This window comes from Cetorhinus maximus, unplaced genomic scaffold (genome assembly GCF_964194155.1).
Source record: "Cetorhinus maximus unplaced genomic scaffold, sCetMax3.hap1.1 HAP1_SCAFFOLD_366, whole genome shotgun sequence".
In the NCBI taxonomy this organism is placed as follows: domain Eukaryota; kingdom Metazoa; phylum Chordata; class Chondrichthyes; order Lamniformes; family Cetorhinidae; genus Cetorhinus; species Cetorhinus maximus.
The window spans coordinates 294760-310325 of NW_027596312.1; the positions used below are offsets into that span (position 1 = coordinate 294760).

The 15566-nt window shown below is 53.7% G+C and overlaps 1 pseudogene; it reads right to left on the minus strand.

Moving 5' to 3' along the window:
* The window catches only part of LOC144673446 (uncharacterized), a 35472-nt pseudogene that overhangs the window by 11095 nt on the left and 8811 nt on the right, over nt 1-15566 (minus strand).

The window sequence follows — 15566 nt, forward strand, 5'->3', positions numbered from 1 at the left end:
AGTCTCACCCCTGGACACCCTCTGTCTCCCCCTGGACACCCTCAGTCTTCCCGCGGGCCCCTTCAGTCTGCCTATGGACCCCCTCATTCTAACCCTCGAACACCCTCAGTATCCCCCTGGACACCCTCATTCTCCCCCTCGAATACCCTCAGTCTCCGCCTGGACCCCCTCAGTCTCCCACTGGACACCCTCAGTCTCCCCCTGCACCGCTTCGGTCTCCCCCTGGACACCCTCAGTCTCTCCTCGGACCCCCTCAGTCTCCCCCTGGACACGCTCAGTCTCCCCCTGGACACCCTCAGTCTCTCCCCGGAACACCTCAGTCTCCCCCTGGACACCCTCAGTCTCCCCCCAGACACACTCAGTCTCCCCTTGGTCTCCCTCGGTCTTCCCCCCGGACACCCTCAGTCTCCCCCTTGACACCCTCAGTCTCCCCCTGGACGCCCTCAGTATCCACTGGGACCCCCTCAGTCTCCCCCCGGACACACTCAATCTCCCCCTGGACCACCTCAGTCTCCCCCTGGACACCCTCAGTCTCCCCCTGGACACCCTCAGTCTCACCCTGGACATATTTAGTCTCCCCCTGGACACCCTCAGTCTCCCCCTGGGTACCCTCAGTCACCCACTGGATCCCCTCAGTCTCCCCCTGGACCCTCTCAGTCTCCCCTGGACACCCTCAGTCTCCCCCTGGACACCCTCGGTCTCCCCCTGGACCCCCTCAGTCTCCTCCTGGACCCTCTCAGTCTCCCCTCGGATACCCTCAGTCTCACCCTGGACCCCCTCAGCCTCCCCCTGGAACCCCTGAGTCTCCCCCTGTTCCCCCTTATTCTCCCCCTCGACCCCTTCAGTCTCCCCCCGGACCAGCTCGGTCTCTCCCTGGACCCCATCAGTCTGCCCCCGGACACGCTCAGTCTTCCCCTGGACACCCTCAGTCTCACCCTGGACACCCTCAGTCTCCCCCTGGACACCCTCAGTCTCCCCCTGGACACCCTCAGTATCCCACTGGACACCCTCGGTCTCCCCCTCGGACACCCTCAATCTCCCTTCAGACCTCCTCAGACTCCGCTCGGACCCTCTCAGTCTCCCCCTGGACACCCTCAGTCTCACCCTGGACCCCCATCAGTCTCCCTCTGGACACCGTTAGTCTCCCCCTGGTCACCCTCAGTCTATCCCTGGAAGCCCTCATCTCCCCATGGACAACCGCAGTCTCCCCCTGGATCCCCTCTGTCACCCCACTGGACAACCTCAGTCTCCCACTGGAACACCTCGGTCACCCCATGGACACACTCAGTCTCCCCTGGACCACCTCAGTTTCCCCCTGGAACCCCTCAGTCTCACCCTGGAACCCCTCAGTCTCCCCCTGGTCCCCCTTAGTGCCCCCTCGGACTCCCTCAGTCTCCCCCGGACCCCCTCGGTCTCTCCGAGGACCCCATCAGTCTCCCCTCGGAGCACCTCCATCTCCCCCTGGACCCCTTCAGTCTCCCCCCCGGACCCCTCCCTTCTCCACCTGGCCTACCTCGGTCCCCTCCTGGACCCCTTCAGTCTCCCCTGGACACCCTCATTCTCCGCCTCGAACACCCTCAGTCTCCCCCGGGCAATCCCATTCTCCCCCTCGAACATCCTCGGTCTCCCCCTGGACCCCCTCATTCTCCACCTCGAACACCCTCGGTCTCCCCCTGGAAACCCTCAGTCTCTCCTCGAACCCCCTCAGTCTCCCCCTGGACGCCCTCGGTCTCCCCCTGGACCCCCCACTCAGTCGCCCCCTGCACCCCCTCGTTCTCCCCACGGACCCCCTCAGTCTCCCCTCGGACACCCTCAGACTCACCTCGGACCCCCTCAGTCTCCCCCTGGACCCCCTCGGTCTCCCCCTGGACACCCTCATTCTCCCCCTAGACCCCCTCACTCTCCACCTGGACCCCCTCAGTCTCCCCCTGGACACCCTCGGTCTCCCCAGGGATCCCCTGGTTCTCCCCGTGGACCCCCTCAGTCTCCACCTGGACCCCATCAGTCTTCCCCCGGACCCGCTCAGTGTCCCCCCGGAACCCCTCAGTGGCCCCCTGGACGCATTTAGTCTCCGCCTGGACACCACTCAGTCTCCCCCTGCACCCGCTCAGTTTCCCTTCGGACCCCCTCAGTCTCCTCCTGGACCCCCCACAGTCTCCCCCTGGACTCCCTCTTTCTCCCCCTGGGCACCCTCAGTCTCCCCCTGGACCCCCTCAGTCTCCACCTGGACCCCCTCAGTCTCCCCTCGGACACTCTCAGTCTCCCCTCGGACCCACTCAGTCTCCCCCTGGACCCCCTCTGTATCCCCCTGGACATCCACAGTCTCCGCCTGGACCCCCCTCGGTCTCCCGCTGGACCCCCCTCAGTCTTTCACTGGACACCTTCAGACTCCCCCTAGACACCCTCAGTCTCACCCCGGACCACCTCAGTCCCCTTTCGGATCCCCTGAGTCACCCCGCGGACCCCTTCGGTCTCCCCCAGGACCCCCTCCGTCTGCCCTCGGACACACTCAGTCTCCCCCCGAACCCCCTCAGTATCACACTGGACCCCCTCAGTCTCCCCTCGGACACCCTCAGTCTCCCCACAGACCCACTCAGTCTCCCCCTGGAACCCCTCTGCATCCCCCTGGACACCCTCGGTCTCTCCCTGGACACCCTCGGTCTCACCCTGGACACCCTCATTCTCCCCCTGGACGCCCTCAGACTCCCCATAGACCCCCTCAGTCTCCCCCCGGACCCCCTCAGTCCCGATTGGACACCCTCAGTCTCCCCTCTGACCCCCTCAGTCTCCACCTGGACCCCATCAGTCTCCCCCTGAACATCCTCAGTCTCCCCGCGGATCCCTTCGGTCTCCTCCTGGACACCCTCAGTCTCCCCCCGGACACCCTTAGTCTCCCCCTGGACACCCTCAGTCTCCTCTTGGACACCCTCGGTCTCCCCCTGGACAACCTCATTCTCCCCATGGACACCCTCCGTCTCCCCCTCGAACAGCCTCAGTCTCCCTTCGGACCCCCTCTGTTGACACCTGGAATCCCATCAGTCTCCTCCCAGACCCCCTCACTCTCCCCCCAGACCCGCTCGGTCTCAACCTGGACCCCCTCAGTCTTCCCCAGGACCCCCTCAGTCTCCCGCCGGACCCCCTCCGTCTCCCACTGGACCCCCTCGGTCACCCCACGGACAGCCTCAGTCTCACCTCGGACCCCCTCGGTCTCCCCCGGACACCCTCATTCTCCACCTGCACCCCCTCAGTCTCCCCCTGGACACCCTTGGTCTCCCCCCGGATCCCCTGGTTCTCCCCATGGACCCCCTCGGTCTCCCACTGGACCCCCTCAGTCTCCACCTGGACCCCATCAGTCTTCCCCCGGACCCGCTCAGTGTTCCCCCGGAACCCCTCAGTGACCCCCTGGACGCATTTAGTCTCCGCCTGGACCCCCCTCAGTCTCCCCCTGCACCCGCTCAGTTTCTCTTCGGACCCCCTCAGTCTCCTCCTGGACCCCCCACAGTCTCCCCCTGGACTCCCTCTTTCTCCCTCTGGGCACCCTCAGTCTCCCCCTGGACCCCCTCAGTCTCCACCTGGACCCCCTCAGTCTCCCCTCGGACACTCTTAGTCTCCCCTCGGACCCACTCAGTCTTCCCCTGGACCCCCTCTGTATCCCCCTGGACATCCACAGTCTCCGCCTGGACCCCCCTCGGTCTCCCCCTGGACCCTCCTCAGTCTTCCCCTGGACACCCTCAGTCTCCCCCTAGACACCCTCAGTCTCACCCCGGACCCCCTCAGTCCCCTTTCGGATCCCCTGAGTCACCCCGCGGACCCCTTCGGTCTCCCCCATGACCACCTCCGTCTGCCCTCGGACACACTCAGTCTCCCCCCGAACCCCCTCAGTATCACACTGGACCCCCTCAGTCTCCCCTCGGACACCCTCAGTCTCCCCACGGACCCATTCAGTCTCCCCCTGGACCCCCTCTGTATCCCCCTGGACACCCTCGGTCTCTCCCTGGACACCCTCGGTCTCACCCTGGACACCCTCATTCTCCCCCTTGGACACCCTCAGTCTCCCCTCTGACCCCCTCAGTCTCCACCTGGACCCCATCAGTCTCCCCCTGGACACCCTCAGTCTCCCCGCGGATCCCCTCGGTCTCCTCCTGGACACCCTCAGTCTCCACCTGGACCCCCTCCGTCTCCCACTAGTCCCCCTCAGTCTCCCCCTGGACACCCTCAGTCTCCCCCTGGACACCCTCAGTCTCCCCCTGGACACCCTCAGTATCCCACTGGACACCCTCTGTCTCCCCCTCGGACACCCTCAATCTCCCCTCAGACCTCCTCAGACTACGCTCGGACCCCCTCAGTATCACACTGGACCCCCTCAGTCTCCCCTCGGACACCCTAAGTCTCCCCCTGGACCCCCTCAGTCTCCCCTCGGACACCCTCAGTCTCCCCCCGGACCACCTCAGTCTCCCCTCGGATCCCATGAGTCTCCCCCCGGACCCCTTCGGTCTCCCCCCGGACCCCCTCAGTGTCCCCACTGACCCCCTCGGTCTCCCCACGGACACCCACGGTCTCCCCACAGACTCCCTCAGTCTCCCCCCGGACCTCCTCAGTCTCCCCCCGAACCCCCTCCATCTCCCCCCGGATCCCCTCTGTCTTCCCCTGGACACCCTCAGCATCCACCCGGACACCCTCATTCTCCCTCGGACCCCCTGAGTCTCCTCCCGGACCCCTTCCGTCTCCCCCTGGACACCCTCCGTCTCCCCCTGGACTCCCTTGGTCTCCCCTCGGACCCCCTCGGTCTCCCCACGGATCCCCTCAGTCTCCCCCTGGACACCCTCCATCTCCCCCTGGACTCCCTTGGTCTCCCCTCGGACCCCCTCGGTCTCCCCACAGACAACCTCATTCTCCACCTGGTCCCACTCAGTCTCCCCCTGGAACCCCACAGTCTCCCCCTGGACACCCTCCGTCTCCCCCTCGAACACCTCAGTCTCCCCTTGGTCCCCCTCGGTCTCCCCCCAGACCCCCTCGGTCTCCTCCCGGACACCCTTGGTCTCCCCCAAGACACCCTTGGTCTCCCCCCGGACACCCTCAATATCCCCTGGGACCCCCTCAGTCTCCCCCTGGACCCCTTCAGTCTCCCCCTGGACCCCCTCAGTCTCCCCCTGGACCCCCTCAGTCTCCCCCTGGACCCCCTCGGTCTCCCCCGGACACCCTCAGTCTCCCCCTGGACACCCTCAGTCTCCCCTGGACACCCTTGGTCTCCCCATGGACACCCTCAGTCTCTCCTCGGACCCCCTCAGTCTCCCCCTGGACACCCTCGGTCTCCACCTCGGACCCCCTTAGTCTCCCCCTCAGACACCCTCGGTCTCCCCCTGGACCCCCTCGGTTTCTCCCTTGGACACCCTTGGTCTCCCCCTGGAGACCCTTGGTCTCCCCCTCGGACACCTCAGTCTTACCCTGGACACCCTTAGTCTCCCCCTGGACACTCTTAGTCTCCCCCTGGTCACCCTCAGTCTCTCCCTGGACCCCCTCAGTCTCCCCCTGGACACCCTTAGCCTCCCCCCGGACACCCTTAGTCTCCCCCTGGACACCCTTAGTCTCCCCCTGGACACCCTTAGTCTCCCCCTGGACCATCTCATTCTCCCCCCGGACCCCCTCAGTCTCCCCCTGGACACCCTCATTCTCCCCCTCGAACACCCTCAGTCTCCCCCTGGACCCCCTCTGTCTCCCCCCTGGACACCCTCAGTCTGCCCCTGGACACCCTCAGTCTCCCCCTGGACACCCTCAGTCTCCCCCTCGAACACCCTCATTCTCACCCTGGACCCTCTTATTCTCCCCTCGGACTCCCTCAGTCCCTCCCGGACCCCCTCAGTCTCCCCCTGGACCCCCTTAGTCTCCCCCGGACTCCCTCGGTCTCTCCCTGGACCCCATCCGACTCCTCCCGGACCCCCTACATCTCCCCCTGTACCCCCTCAGTCTCCCCCCGCACCCCTTTCTTCTCCCCCTGGACCAACTGGGTCTCACCCTGGACCCCCTCAGTCCCCCCTGGACACCCTGTGATTTTGGGAGATTTTCCGATTGAAAACAGTGAGATAGTTTCAGAGTTGAGTATTTTTCACCATTCATCTACAATTTAGAGCTTTTAGTTTTATTCTCATCTCTGTGGCTCCTTTCCTGTGGATCTGAATCCATGTCCATCTATTGCTCTGTTTCACCTCTGCCCTCCCTGATCACCTCTCTGCCATTGTCTAATTCCCTCTGTCTCTAATACTGGGTGTATTTTAATTATGTTTAGGATTTTACTGTTACTCCTGCTGACCGTGACTAAATGAAGTTTCCACTGCTGCCCATCCCCTGACCATGTGCTGCTGTCTTCCCAGCTTTACCTTCGCACAGTATCTCTCATAGTCAGGAATTGTTTTTCCTGTGCTACAGTCCATTTCTATTCCACTTCTGTGCTTATTTTGACCAACAAATTCTGCACCATTTTTATTCCCCCTAATTCATTCTGCACACCCTGAAATGTTAACTCCACAGATACTGCCTGATGTGCTGAGTATTTCCAGCATTTGCTCTATTGATTTCAGATTTCCAGCAGCTGCAGTATTTTGCTATTATTTTATTGCAGGCGTTGCTGACAGAACCGAGTCTAGAAACACAGACGGACCAATTAAGAGCTGGTTTGAATCAGGGTGGGTGTTGGTTACAGAAGTTGGTCCCTGGCCTCCAGTGTAGGTCCTTTCTCATCAAGTCACTGAATTACTGAATGATTACAATACAGACGGAGGCCATTCAGTCCATTGTGCCCATGCTGGCTCTCTGCAAGAGCAAATCAGTTAGTCCCTCCCCTGTCCTTTCACTAGCAAGACCAGCAAATATTGCCAATCCCCAGTTGCCTGTGGAGAAGATGATGTTTGACTTTCTTGAACCGCTGCAGTCCGTGTGTTGAAGCTGCTCCCACAATGCTGCTTGGTAAGGAGTTACAGGTTATTCACCCAGTGATGATGAAGGGGCAGTGATATATGTCCAAATCAACAACAACACTCTGTATTTACATTGCACATTTTGTGTAATAGGAAGCTCCAAAGTGATTGATAGGAATGTTATAAAGAAACATTCGACACTGAGCCACATAACAAGACATGAGCGCAGGTGAGCGAATGTTTAATCAAAAGGTTTTAAGGAGTATCCTAAAGGAGGAAAAAGGTATTGAGAGGTTTAGGGGGAAATTCCAGAGCTTATGGGCTTGGCAGCTGAAGGTGGGGGCACTGAATGTGGGACAATTAAAATCAGGAATGCCCAGGAGCCTGGAATTTGAGGAGCGCAGATATATTGAAGGGGTGTGAGACTGGAGGAGATTCCATAGATAGGGATTTGAAAATATGGAAGAGGAATTTAACATTTTGGTGTTTCTTAACCCTGAGTCTTTGGTGGTCAGTGAGCACAGGGGTGATGAGTGAACAAGACATGGTGTGAGTAAGCACACGGGTAGCAGAGTTTTGGATGACCTCAAGATTACAGGGAGGCTGAATGTGGGAGACCGGCCAGGAGTGCATTAGGATAGTTAAGTCTAGAGGGAACAAAGGAATGGATGAGAGTTTCAGCAGCAGATGAGCTGAGACTGGGCTGGAGTCGGGCGATGTTACTGAGGTAGAAATAGGCGGTCTTGGTGATGATGTGGATATGTGGTTGGAAGCTCATGTCAGGGTCAAATGTGACACAGATTTTTCAACAGACTGGCTCGGCCTCAGACAGTTGCAGGGAGCCAGTGGATCTAGAGTGGAGTTTGTAGCGGAGACGGAAGATAATGGCTTCACTCTTCCCAGTGTTTAAATGCAGGAAATGTTGTTCATCCAGTACTGAATGTCAGACAAGTCAACTTGGAGATGATGATGTTCACATACATCTGCTACCCTGGTCCATGTAGGTGGTGGAGGTTGAGGGTTTGGGAGATTCTATGGAAGGTCTGGTCGAGTTGTAGAAATGTAAATCCCCTCTACTTCACCAAATCCAAAACAGTGTCATACGGATTCGAAACGTTAACTCTGTTTTTCTCTCAACAGATGCTGCCAGACCTGCAGAGATTTTCCAAGACTTTTTGTTTTTATCCCTCTCCTTTTCATGCTGTCTCACTCATCTCTGTCTCACTCTCCTCTCCCTCCCACCCCCAACGCCAACCCCTGTCTGTCTCTCTCTCCTCCTGTGGAGGGCACAGTCATCTATAGGCCCAGACTGGGTGGCAGGTTCCCTTCCCTGAGGGACATTAGTAAACCAGTTGGATTTTTATGACAATCCAGCAGTTTTCATGGTCACTTTTTCCTAGTGCCAAACCCACAAATTCCCAGATTCATTCAGCTCAATTTCACAACCTGCCTTTATGTTTTTGTGGGTTCCCTCTCACTCCCTTTTTTCTGTTTTAAATCAATTTCACAGAGTATTAAAAGGGGAGGACTTGCAGTCAGGAAACTCAAACCAAACATCACATCAGGATCTGACGGAGTCGCCCAATTTATCGTAACCTGAATATCATTGGATTTTGAACATGGAAGGAAAAAGCACCATTCACAGTGGGGAGAAACCGTACACGTGTTCTGTGTGTGGACGAGGCTTCGGCGAATCATCTGGCCTGTCGAGACACAAGCGCAGTCACAACCGGGAGAAACCTTGGAAATGTGAGGACTGTGGGAAACAATTCAAATCCCCATCAGAGCTGGAAACACATCGACGCACTCACACTGGGGAGAGACCATTCACTTGCCCCATGTGCAGGAAGGGATTCACTCAGTTATCCACCCTGTTGACACACAAGCGAGTTCACACTGGGGAGAGACCATTCACCTGCTCAAAGTGTGGGAAGGGATTCATTAATTCAGCGAACCTAATGACACATCAGTGAGTTCACACTGACGAGAGATCTTTTAAATGTCCAGACTGTGGGAAGTGCTATAAAAGTTCCCAGGAACTGATGTCGCATCAACGTGTTCACACTGATGAGAGACCGTTCAGGTGCTCTCACTGTGGGGCTGGGTTCAGGCAATCTTATCAACTCACTATACACAAGCACACTCACACTGGAGAGAGACCATTCACCTGCTCCGAGTGTGGGAAGGGATTCACTCAGTCATCCACACTGCTGGGACACCAGCGAATTCACACTAGGGTGAGACCGTTCACCTGTTCCAAATGTGGAAAGGGATTCACTCAGTCATCCACACTGCTAACACACCAGCGAGTTCACACTGGTGTGAGGCCATTCACCTGCTCTAAGTGTGGGAAGAGATTCACTCAGTTATCCACACTACAGAGACACCTACGAGTTCACACTGGGGAGAGACCATTCACCTGCTCCATCTGTGGGAACAAATTCAGTCTGTCAGCCACACTGCACAGACACCAGCGAGTTCACACTGCGGGGGGAGACCGTTCACCTGCTTCGAATGTGGAAAGAAATTCACTCAGGCACCCAACCTGCTGATGCACCAGCGAATTCATGAGTAACGACAGTAAGTGGATTTTGCTGTTAATCACATCCAGGACTGAACCATGTTCGTTGCTGTATGTTTCTGCTGATGTTAATAAACTCCAGATAGATATAAGGGTTAATGTTGTGGATAAAATGCAAATAAAACAGCTTTGTGTTAAACACAAAGTGCTGAGTCTATTAATACAGCATTTCCCAAACCTTTCCCAGTGAGGCCTCATTTTAATGACTCAGACTTGGTGTGACCTTAGAGTGAAAATCTGGGGGTTACAGGAGATGTTGAGTGGGGCAGGGGGAAGGAGGCTTCAGACAGACAGTTTGGACAATCATTATTGTGCAGACAGCACTTCAAGCAGCTAAATACTTGCTCTAAGCTCAATGGAAACTTAATATAATGTAAAGCCGACATTGTAAATTAGACTCATGTATAATTAACTCTTAATAATTCTCTTTATAACTCTCTATAATTCTTCACTAAATAAAATCTTGAAATTCCATTTCTGCGTGTACAGGATATTTCATATAAATGACTGCCAATTACACACACAAGCAGATTTTAATAGTCACTACAATAGGGTTTCAGTTATCGACAACAGAATCTATTGATGTGATATACAGCCAGAAAGGTGTTTTCTCCTCTACAAACATTTTATGGCTCATAAAACTTTTAATAATCCTGAAAATATGCTTTTTTAAAAACTGTATATGTAGATCTCTCAAATTTAGACTGATTTACACAAGCTTCAACCTATCTGCAGTCTTTAACAATGTTGATCACTCCATTCTGCTCCAACACCTCTCCACTGTCGTCCAGCTTGGTGGGGCTGTTCTCTCCTGGTTTCATTCTTCTCTTCCTAATCATAGCCAGAGAATTACTTGGAATGTCTTTCCTTCCCACTCCCACAGTTACCTCTGGTGTCCCCCAGAGGATCCAGCCTTAGCCTCCTCTTATTTCTCATCAACATGTTCCCCACAACGACATCATCTGAAAACACAGTGTCAGTTATCACATGGACACTGACAGTGCCCAGCTCTACCTCACCACCACTTCTCTCCACTTCTCCACTTTTGTTAAATTATCAGACTGTTTGTCTGATGTCCAGTGGTGAATGTGCAGAAATTTCCTCCAATTAAGTATTGGGAAGACTAAAGCCATTGTTTTCATTCCCGAGCTTCCAACTCCATTCCTCTTCCTCACAACTGTCTGAATGTAAACCTGACTTTTTGCACACGTGATGTCAGGTTTGACCCTGAGATGCGATTCCAACTCGTGTGTGTGTCCCAGTGATTTTCCAGTCACACTGATGATTTAAATATTTCCCCACAGACAGAACAGACAAACATTTTTCCTTCCATAATCAGAGGCTGATCATTTATGAATTCAGTGATTCTGTAAGATCTTGCAAGATTTTTGGTTTGAGTTTCCCATCTGAAAATCCTCTCCCTCTAATCCCATGTAAACACAGTTTACAAAAGCCATCAATGTCAGTACAGGATAGAAATTCGGAACAGACTATTCTAGTTTCTATGGATTATTCTTTCTCCTTTCATTCCCCCAAATCTATAAATCCCTGTCCCACACACTCCTCCCCCTCTCTGCTCATTGTTCCAGATTCAGTGCCCAGTCTCCTACTAATTCTTTTCCCCTCTCCAGATTCTCTCTCTTCCTGTCCTTAAAGTGGTGAATCAGCCTGTGGGTCAATCCCACTCCTTCACTCTAATTCTACCAAATAATTCAGCTGAAAACAACAAATCATCTTTAATGACTTGATTCGTCATTTGGATGTTTGGAAAGAATCATCTTTTTTCCCAACTGTGGAGAACAGAAAATCCAGTGATTAATTCAGAGCCTCTTTCTCCCCAGGTCTGTTCCAACAAGCTGTGTCTATCTGAGTTACATTGATACAGACTCTCTCACTCAGTTAGTGATCAGATCTCACTGAACTATAACACAAGCTGTGTCTATCTGAGTTACATTCATACAGACTCAATAAGTGATCAGGTCTGACTGAATTACAATAACAAATGCAACAACTTACATTTATATCGAGTTTCTAACGTAATACATTGTCCCAAGAAGCTTCACAGAGGCATAAGGACATATTAGGTCAGATGACCAAATGCTTGGTCAAAGAGGTCGGTTATAAGGAGTGTCTGAAAGGGGGAAAGTGAATTAGAAAGGTGGAGGGGTTTAGGGTGGAAATTCCACAGCTTAGGGTCCAGGCAGCTGAAGGCCCGGCCACCAGTGGTGGAGTGATTAAAACTGGGGATGAAGGACATCCGGTAATGGTGCTCCATGTATGTGGGCCCCATAGCCCAGGCTCAAAGCCGAAATCTGAACTTTGGGTCATAGTTTGACTGTCCCGGGTCTCAGAGAAAAACAATTCCCCAAATAAACATCTTGTAGGATCTTGGTTTATTGATACCATAAGAATTTTGGACCAGTTGAGTCCTCCTGTGTACTCGATAGAGATTGATTTTAACAGAGTTAAAATCCTTTGTGTTTCAGTGTCAAAACAAGAACATGTTTTAGCAAAAACAAAAATATATAAATACTGAAATACTGAACAGAACAAACCTGGAGAAATAAACATCAGGTCAATCACCATTGGAAAGTGATAAGTTAGTGGTCACTGTTTCAGGTGGGACTCCTTCAGAATGAACACTTCCCACCACCAGCACCAACCCCCCTCCCCCATCCCCCTCCCTGTGAACTGAACATTACTTCAGCCACTCATCCACCCATTGCCCATCCACCCAATGGCTCCCAGCCTGGATTGACATTCAGCATGAACCCAGTGAGAGGGTGAGCTGGCTCACGGGATGTCAGAATGGACAAGAGCTGGAAGTGGTTCCAATCAATGCGTTTTAAGTTTCATTGCTAAATACAGGAAACTTAATATTTTGTTAGACCCCCATGTGCACACCCTTGGTGAATTACAATTTCTCACCCAGTCCTTTCCTCTGGTTTCAACTTGGTGCATCCTGTGTGGGTTCAGCAGAGGTAGAGACAGGCTGCTCGGGAGATGGGGGCAGAGTGTTGGGAGATAGGAACAGAGTGTTGGGAGATGGGGCAGAGTGTCGGGAGATGGGGGCAGAGTGTCGGGAGATGGGGCAGCGTGTCGGGAGATGGGGGCAGCGTGTCGGGAGATGGGGGCAGAGTGTCGGGAGATGGGGCAGAGTGTCGGGAGATGGGGGCAGCGTGTCGGGAGATGGGGGCAGAGTGTCGGGAGATGGGGCAGAGTGTTGGGAGATGGGGGCAGCGTGTCAGGAGATGGGGGCAGAGGGTCGGGAGATGGGGGCAGAGTGTCGGGAGATAGGAACAGAGTGTTGGGAGATGGGGCAGAGTGTCGGGAGATGGGGGCAGAGTGTTGGGAGATAGGAACAGAGTGTTGGGAGATGGGGCAGAGTGTCGGGAGATGGGGGCAGAGTGTCGGGAGATGGGGGCAGAGTGTCGGGAGATAGGGGCAGAGTGTCGGGAGATGGGGGCAGTGTGTCGGGAGATGGGGGCAGAGTGTCGGGAGATGGGGCAGAGTGTCGGGAGATGGGGCAGAGTGTCGGGAGATGGGGGCAGAGTGTCGGGAGATGGGGCAGAGTGTCGGGAGATGGGGGCAGAGTGTCGGGAGATGGGGTCAGAGTGTCGGGAGATGGGGGCAGAGTGTCGGGAGATGGGGCAGCATGTCAGGAGATAGGAGCAGAGTGTCGGGAGATGGGGCAGACTGTCGGGAGATGGGGCAGAGTGTCGGGAGATGGGGGCAGAGTGTCAGGAGATGGGGCAGAGTGTCGGGAGATGGGGGCAGAATGTCGGGAGATGGGGACATATACTGTACATGTTTCTCATCCTCATAACTTACAACACTATTCCTGATGTTCATCAGCTACCTCACTTTCTTTCCCATTCACTCCATTTGCTGATCTATCAGTAATGGACTTGCTGCCATCTCGAACAAAACTGTTCTCACCACTAAGGCTCCGCTGGTATTGAATAGTCTTCATGACATCATCGCACTGGGACTGGATGACATCATCGCACTGGGACTGGATGACATCATAAGAGTCCATTGTTTCTTAATGATCCACATCAATAACAAGAGGAAATATTAATAAACCTGAGCACATTATCTAGGCTGACACTCCAGGGTGACACTGAGGGACTGCTGCACTGTCAGAGACAGCATCCTTCACATGGAACTTGTGGAGGCTCTGGTCACAATCTTCCAATCCTCCTTATACAGTAGTGGTGTCAAAGGACTGACAGATTGTAAATGTTACACCCCTGTTCAAAAACACAGCAATTCCAGGACAATCAGCTTCACATTAATGGAGGGGAAAGGCTGGAGACAATAATCCAGGACAAAATCAATTGGCATTTGGAAAAGTATTGGTTATTTCCAGCATTTTCTGTTTTTAACACTGATACTTCCCTGGATCCCAAGGCTCTCTGGGAGGTGTGGGGAGCTGGGATGTTTCCATGAGAGTAACCAAAGGTCTGAGAATTGAAAGAATCTCGAGTTAGAGAGGAGACCAGATCCAAAATTGGAGCAGTTGGCAACAGGACATCAATCAGTCTCCTCTTATCCTGGAGAAATCAAGGACTCGATTTTCTGAGAGTTTGAAACAAAACTGATTTATTTAACAGACATCAAGATATTAAACTTCAGCCCAGTTACAGGGATTATTAACATCAATAGAAACAAACCACAACTGTCAGAATGAACATGGTTCAGTTCTGGATGTGATTAACAGCAGCAATAACAGCAGAATCCAACCTCTGCAGTCACTTGTGAACTCACTGCTGTCTGAGCAGGTGGGATGACCAAGTGAATCCCTTCCTACATTCGGAGAAGGTGAACAGCATCTCCCCAGTGTGAACTCGCCAGTGTCTCAACAGGTTGGATAAATGAGTGAATCCCATTCCACACTCGGAGCAGTTGAACGGCCTGTCTCCAATGTGAATTCACTAATGTACACTGAGGTGGAATGAAGGCTGAATCTCTTTACACAGGAAGTGCAGCTGAACGGCCTCTCCTTGTGTGAATTCGCTGGTGTTTCAGCAGGGTGGATAACTGAGTGGATCCCCTCCCACACTGGGAGCAGGTGAATGGTCTCTCCCCAGTGTGAACTCGCTGGTGTCTCAGCAGGTTGGATGAGTGAGTGAATTTCTTCCCACACACAGAGCAGGTGAATGGTCTCTCTCCAGTGTGAATTCGCTGGTGTCTCAGCAGGCTTGATGACTGAGTGAATCCCTTCCCACACTTGGAGCAGGTGAAAGGCCTCTCTCCAGTGTGAATTCGCTGGTGTCGTTTGAGGTTCGATGAAATGCTGAATCTCTTTTCACAGGAAGTACAACTGAATGGCCTCTCCTCAGTGTGAATTCGCTGGTGCTTCAGCAGGTCAGAGGACCCAGTGAATCCTTTCCCACATACCCTGCAGATGAACGGCCGCTCCCCAGTGTGACTGCGTCGATGGATTTCCAGTTTGGATGGACAATTGAATCCTTTCTCACAGTCCTTACATTTCCATGGTTTCTCCATGGTCCAGGTGTCCCTGTGTCTCTCCAAGTTTGCTAATCAGTTGAAGCCTCGTCCACACAGAGAACATGTGTACAGTTTCTCCCCACTGTGAATGGTGTGATGTTATTTCAGGCTGTGTAACTGGTTAAAGCTCTTTCCAGTCAGTGCAGTGGGACACTCTCACTCGGGTGTGTGTGTGTGTCTCGGTGCTTTTCCAGTCATACTGATGTTTGAAATCTTTCCCTACAGACAGAACAGACAAACGTTTCTCCATCCACATTCAAAGGTGATGATATTCAAGTCCTGATGAATCGAGTGACTGTGTCAGATCTTGATGTGATGTTTGGTTTGAGTTTCCTGCCTGAAAATCCTCCCCTTCTAATTATCTGTAAAAGGAATTTATAAAAGTCATCACTGTAAGAACAGGATATAAATTCAGAGCAGACAATTCTAGTTTCTATGGAACATTTTTTCCTCTCTTGTTCCTCCAAAGCTGCAAATCCCCGTCCCACACACTCTCCCTCCTCCCTGTGCTGAAATCCAGACAGAGTTTTGGACAATTCTTTCTGTATCTTTTTAACAAA